A 6,301-nucleotide genomic window follows, 5' to 3' on the forward strand; every position below is an offset into this window, starting at 1 on the left:
CTTCTTGTTGGGAATGTGAGCTGTTTCTGACCTTAGGTGTATGGTTAATCTTTGAATTGCAGAGACCCTTGGGCCACTCTCCAGTGTGGCAGTCAAGATAACAGCAATTGGACATAGAAATTAATTATATTGAGTTTCAATTCATATACATTTTGTAAATGATGAATAGCTACTTTAGGAAATAATTGTTAACTTGAGTGTGTGTAGTGCTCCGACCTGTAAAGTGCTTATAACACCTGTGAAGAGTTTATTGCCTCCATATAAACTGGTTATAAATGGAAACTTACTACAATGTGAGACTAGGCACAGGAATGGAGGAGGAGAGGACAGGGTGTTTGGCCTCTGGTGTTCAGATCCAATGGATTCTGGTGCCATGGCCAGGATGTGAGACACTAGGTAGCCCTGTAAGCAGGGGCAGAAAATTGTCTCCCTTTGCGCTTGTGCTGTTGAGTGTACATGAGCTGGAGTTTGTCAGAGCCTTTGGTCCCTGACGCGTGTGGGATTTATCTTGAGAATACAGATGAGAAGGTACTATGATGACTGGCAGCTGGAAGAAGATAGAGAAATGCTGCCTGTTGTGGTGCTCAGAGGCACTGGATGGTTCTCAGATGTGTTGCATTTCCATTGCTGGCTTGTGTGGTGCTGGAAGAGTCAGTTCCTTCCCTTCTCGATGCGTTTCCTTCTCCAGCTGCTTTGTTTGAGATAACTGTCTACATCACAACTTGTTTGGGGCTGTATCTTATACTCAGTTTGATCCTCCAAATTCTACCTAAATGTAAATAATCAACAATATACCAAAATATGACTATTAAAAATCACAAATATCTTTCAGTACAATTGTGTTAAACATGTTTTCCTTTATTTTCTTGTTCATCTTTCATTTAATGCTGCTTTTGTGGCTGGCTGGAATCACCCATCTTTCCTCTATTTGGATTGGCTTCTGGTGTGAAGTTTAGCAGCTGTACCTTTTTTAATGTGTTCTGTCTCACTGCTGCAGCATGTGAAATTGCAGCTTTCTGTATGGCAGACAGTTCCCTACATGCCTATGTTAGCGAGAAAACACTGCAATATTAAATAGGCCAGAAGAGCCTGTGCCCCCCAGCCCCACCCTTCCAAAACCCAGAGCTCTAAGGGAGCTCCAAGGGTACTTGGGGTGTTCAGTTAAATCTGAATTAACCCAAGTGTCCTGGCATTTGTGTTTGTTTTTCATGGGCTCTTTTGCTTCCACGGGCCCATTCATGGGGCTAAAATAATATAACATAGGCATAAAAATAACGTAGGATCTCTTCTCTTGATCTGGGCTTCAAAAATGAAAGGAACATGTGATGTGATCATGTGAAGACCACATTAGTTTGGCCCTCTAAATGACTCCCTGAGGGATATTAAAAAGCCTGTGGAAAAACATAAACACAAATACTAGAAGTATCATAGAATGGTTTGTGTTGGAAGGAGCTTTAAAGATCATCTGGTCCAAACCCTAACTATATTTTTTCCTCATGTTTTCTGTCCTAATGCAAGAGCCAGCATGGGGACTTGAGAGAGAGCAAGAAAGTCTCTTTGTTTGATGAGCCTCGCATTAGAAAAGCTTGGCAATTTCTGAGGTTGCAGGTTGTTACAGTTGTGATGCTGGTTTGAAAAAAGCAGACAGACTCTAGCTTCCTAGTCCAAAGGTAAAGTCTGATTAAAATGGTGCTGTGTTTTGAAAAAGTTGGAAATAATGTGTAAATTGCTATAGACTTTAGTCAGTCCTGATTCACAGATGAAGCTCTGGTTTTACAGCTAATCTCTCAAGATTACCTGTCTGACTAAGACCTGTGCTGCATAACTGTATATTAGAGGTGCTGTCTGGGGGCTTCCCCAATTTTTCTGTTTTTCTGTTCTTATAGTTAATATCCAATGTTTTGTCTTTTTATGTTCTAACAAAATGAGATCTGAGATCAGACTGAAGTTAAAGGGCAACCTCTCTGGAACACTTGAAAGTTGGGACATGAGTTGTTGGGGAGTGTGTACAAATCCTTAGGTTCTCAAGCATTTCTGGAGTTCTTTGGTATAAAGCATTGTTTGGTTTAGTTTGCTCTGCTGTGTGTCACCCCTCCAGGCCATCTTCTCTCTCTCTTTCAGTCCAAGTAGCTTCTGGGAGCTCCCATGGATGTTTTTTGCTGTAGTAGAATCTATGAGGAGCAGAGAGCTGCCAAAATGATTTAGTATCTGTTTTTTCTGTTAGGTCTATGTTTGGTAAATCCCCGAACTGTTGTGCTGCTTAATCTTTGGAGAATGGGGACTAGGAAGGAGGGAAGGGTTATGAGCAATTCTCTGCTTTTTGTTTTTGGGGTTCCGTTTATTTAGCACCTCTGCAAAATTTGACATGAAGACTCTTTAAATCTTAGCGCTTTACTCAGAGAGACACAATGTCAGAAAGGTGTCTAGTAAAGAGATGTTCCAGTCTTTATAAGCTGCTAGGTATCAGCATCATTCTGGGTAAATATGGAAGCAGCTGTAGCTTTGGAAACTTGAGTTTCCTAAAAAAATACTTTGGACATCTATTCCACTTTGGTAGTTAGATTCAAGTAAAACATAGTTTACAGTAACAGACAATATCTTTTATTAAGCCAACTGATAACAATAGATTATCTTTCAGGCAGTTAAGTCCTTCTTTGGAATCCTCTCTGTTGTAGGTTTCTGGGAGTTGAGTACATTTTATGTCATTCTCTTAGTAGTTTAGCTTCTTTTAAAACCATTATGATTAAGGATAGTAAAGTTGTCTTTCATAGAAGTGCTGATACAAAATCCAGAAACTTATAGTAAAATCAGTATTTAACACATTGTCAAAACTTGGAAATCAGGTTAGTGGAAACGAATGTGTATAAATCTCAATCTTTTTGGAAAGAAACCATTAGTACCCAGCAGTAATAGATGAGGGTTGTTTGCTGTCAAGCTGGTGGTTAAAGAGGTGTTACATGCTTTATTCATGGTGATACACATCTCATTGCTGGAAGATCACCAGAAGATACCTAGAAGTACAAGTTTCAAAGCCTAACAACAGAGTAATTCTGCAAGATTTTTAGAGGAATGTGTTTTGTTTAAAGTATTCACTTGCTGGTTTTTACCTTGAGACCTTTCAGGCAACTGGTTTTCAGAAAATCTAAGTGACTGAAGCTCTTATAATCATGTTGGATAGCCAAAATTCACACCTGTCTTTAAATAATTGTTTTTTACAATAAAACTTGAATTGGCATTCTGTCCAAAATCATGCTAGAAGACTGCAAAAGGAGGAAAGAAATGCCTTAGCGTCTGAGTCTTCTGACACGTTCTGTGCTGCAGCACACAGGCTCAGCAGGGTGAGCTCAGTGGGGATTTCCACCATGAGTAAAACTCCTGCTTCTTGGAGGTGTAATTCAGACTTTTTCATTATCTAATCTCTGGGCTGGTTCATTCTTTTTTCATGTAGCGGGCCATCTATCATATTTGATGGAGAAATTGCTATGACAAAATGCTAAAAGCTCTTGCTCTAGGCTATTTTTAATCTACTGTAGGTGAAAGATCAGAACACATTTTTTTTAAGATTTATGTGTTGACCCCATATGCTGGATAGGACAAATGGGAGTTGACAAACTACAGGACACAAGATTTAAACCGTTGACCTCTGACATGAGGAGTCATCTCAACTGTATGTTATCACATTTATGCTCAGGAGTTAGACGCTTTGCTCAGAGGGAATCTCATAAATGCTTAGGCAGAGGTACAGAAACACAGCCCTTACTCAGTCTTTAAGCTTTATTGTGGTGATCAGTAGTTAAATTTGCTCTTGGGCCATTGTGGATTTTAGTGCAGAATGTTTGTAAGCAGTCTTTAAGTCTGCAGGTTGTTTGTGCAGAATAACACATCTCTGTTTCTTCAAAAGGGTGTAGCTACTTAATGCCAGTCCAGCTTGAGCAGAGTCATTATTTTTTCTGGTCCTTTAATAGTTCAGTCTTTCAAACTGCTTCCCAACTCTAGGATATCTGCTAACTGTGTCCATTTCTGAAACAAAAGCCCTGATAAAGCAAAAAGTCTTTGGGATGTATTAAAAACTTCAAATCAAGTATATACTTCAGTGTTCTGCTGAACTAAGCCCCAAATTTCTGCGGTGCATCAGAATGCAAGAGAATAATAGGGGGAGGCTGGATGCATGCAGCTGCTCCTCTGCCTGCATGGCAGATGTCATCTCAGACATTATCAAGCCTTTCTGGAAATCAGGGAGGGGAGGAATGAAGAAGAGAGGGTGAAGCTGATGGAGTGGAAGGCGAGTAGAAAAGTGATGGCTAAAGGGAAGGACTGAGCTTGCTGCAAGTTGAGGCACTGCTCTTGACAGTCACCAGGCTGGAACCTGTACTGGGTAGAAGATGACAGTATTCCACTGTCTTTATTGCTTGTCTGGAGCTCTTTCAGGCATGTGTAGCTGCCCAGCTGACCCTCCAAGTTCAGATGTAGGCCCTGTGCAATATCAAGTACTCTTCATAATGCAATGCATGCTTCCCAAATTAGACATCATTATGAGGGGCACATAACCAATTAGTGTTTGGATTTGTTCTGCATGTGCAAATCTTTTCTTGGGCTAAGGAAGTGTCATACAGAGACTTGGCTGAAGAAAAAAAGAAAACAGTTTAATCTTAAATTGTAATTGTCATCCTCTGGCTAATGATAAGCAGTGTTATGGCCTGCATATCAGCTGTAATTAAGCAGTAAGACACAACAAGGTGTATGTTACAGAGAGATAACACAATGCTTAAGAGCCAGTGACCTGCAAAGCACATTATCTCCCAGCTGCACAAGCCCTACAGTCAGTCTGTACATGTGTGGTGTACTGTCCCCTCTTCCCCTGCCTTCATTCTGCTTTTCTAGGTGGAAAATGGGAAAGGATTTTCTTATTGTGTCATATGATTTAAAAAAATACTTCCATTTTATATCAGTCTACTTCTGCACATACGACAAGACAGTACGAAACGTTCTGAGTTTCCATTTACTGGAGTTCTGGGAAATCAGCATCACTCACAGTGAGGCCTGTTAGGGTTTTATGAGGCAAGTAGGTGTGGAGTGTGCAGGGCAGGAGCCTCACAGGACAAAAAACTTTGTTTCTGTTGGTCAACACAATTTTCAGCTTAGGCATCGCAAACATGGATCCACTGCCTCTTGGCATTGAACAGCTATGTGTAATTGTACACAATTAATACAAAATACAGTAGATCAAATGGCTTAATTTTGTTCCTATGTAACAGTCTGTCTCATGCTTATTTATTGATGTTCCCATCCCAGCCATACAAATGGAATTCCAGATACCAAATTAGAATGCTACTGTGATCTTTGTAAACTACTGATGGTTTAGTCTAGGCAGAGTGAGAAAATCAGCAGTACGAGAGAAGTGAGAAGGGTCTTATCTGGTGTCTTTTAGCCAATGATTGCCAGAACAGAATATGTATTTTTTGATTTCCCAATTTTTAGCTAATGTTACTGATTGAAATGGGTGGATACTTATTTATCCAACTGCAAGATTTCATCAGTATGGAAGGACAATCCTTTTGTAGCCTGAGTTGTACTACACATTGTCAGAGGCAGAGGTGCGTCCTTTGGGTTTGAATGGCACTTAGCTCATCTATACCCTGGCTTCAGTTGGATGTCTTGGATATTGTTGTAATAAAAATATGAATAAATAAAGTTAGGCCTAATATAAGAACAGAGAGATAAGGCAGAGGCAACAGAAACAGCTGTCTGTTCCTCAGGGTCCTTCTACTGAGCGAGACTGTTTCTGATTACAGCTGTAGCCCTGTGCATGGCTGCTGGATGCCTGGTGATAATCCATTCAAAGCAATTACAAGGCATCCGTCACCAGCAGGGGCTGAGCCACAGGCTTCTTATCTAGGAAAACTGATGGAAGAGAAGGGGGAATGAGGGAAGGGATCAATGCCTTTCACCAGTGTTATCTGCCAAATTGAATTGAGCAGCATGGGATCCCTGCTTTAGGCACTTGAGTCAGAGCTTGCAGGGTCTGTGCAGAGGGAGCTCTGGTGGTGGGCAGGGCAGGTGGCAGCTCTGCTCTGCTGGCTTCCAGTGTCCTGGGCACCCACCAAGGCCAGTGGGATGTGTGTGCAAGGGGGTTCAGAACTGTACAACATACAGAGCACCAGTTCCAGTTGGGAACCTAGTGTCTGCTTGTGGTCTTAATGGTTTGTTCCATGTTCTTTGCCTTTCTCTGTGTAGCTGGAAGTATCTCACGGCTCATCACACCCTGGTTTTTACATTAAGGGATGTTAGAGAAAACAACTGT

This window comes from Apus apus, chromosome 20, assembly GCF_020740795.1.
Source record: "Apus apus isolate bApuApu2 chromosome 20, bApuApu2.pri.cur, whole genome shotgun sequence".
NCBI lineage: Eukaryota > Metazoa > Chordata > Aves > Apodiformes > Apodidae > Apus > Apus apus.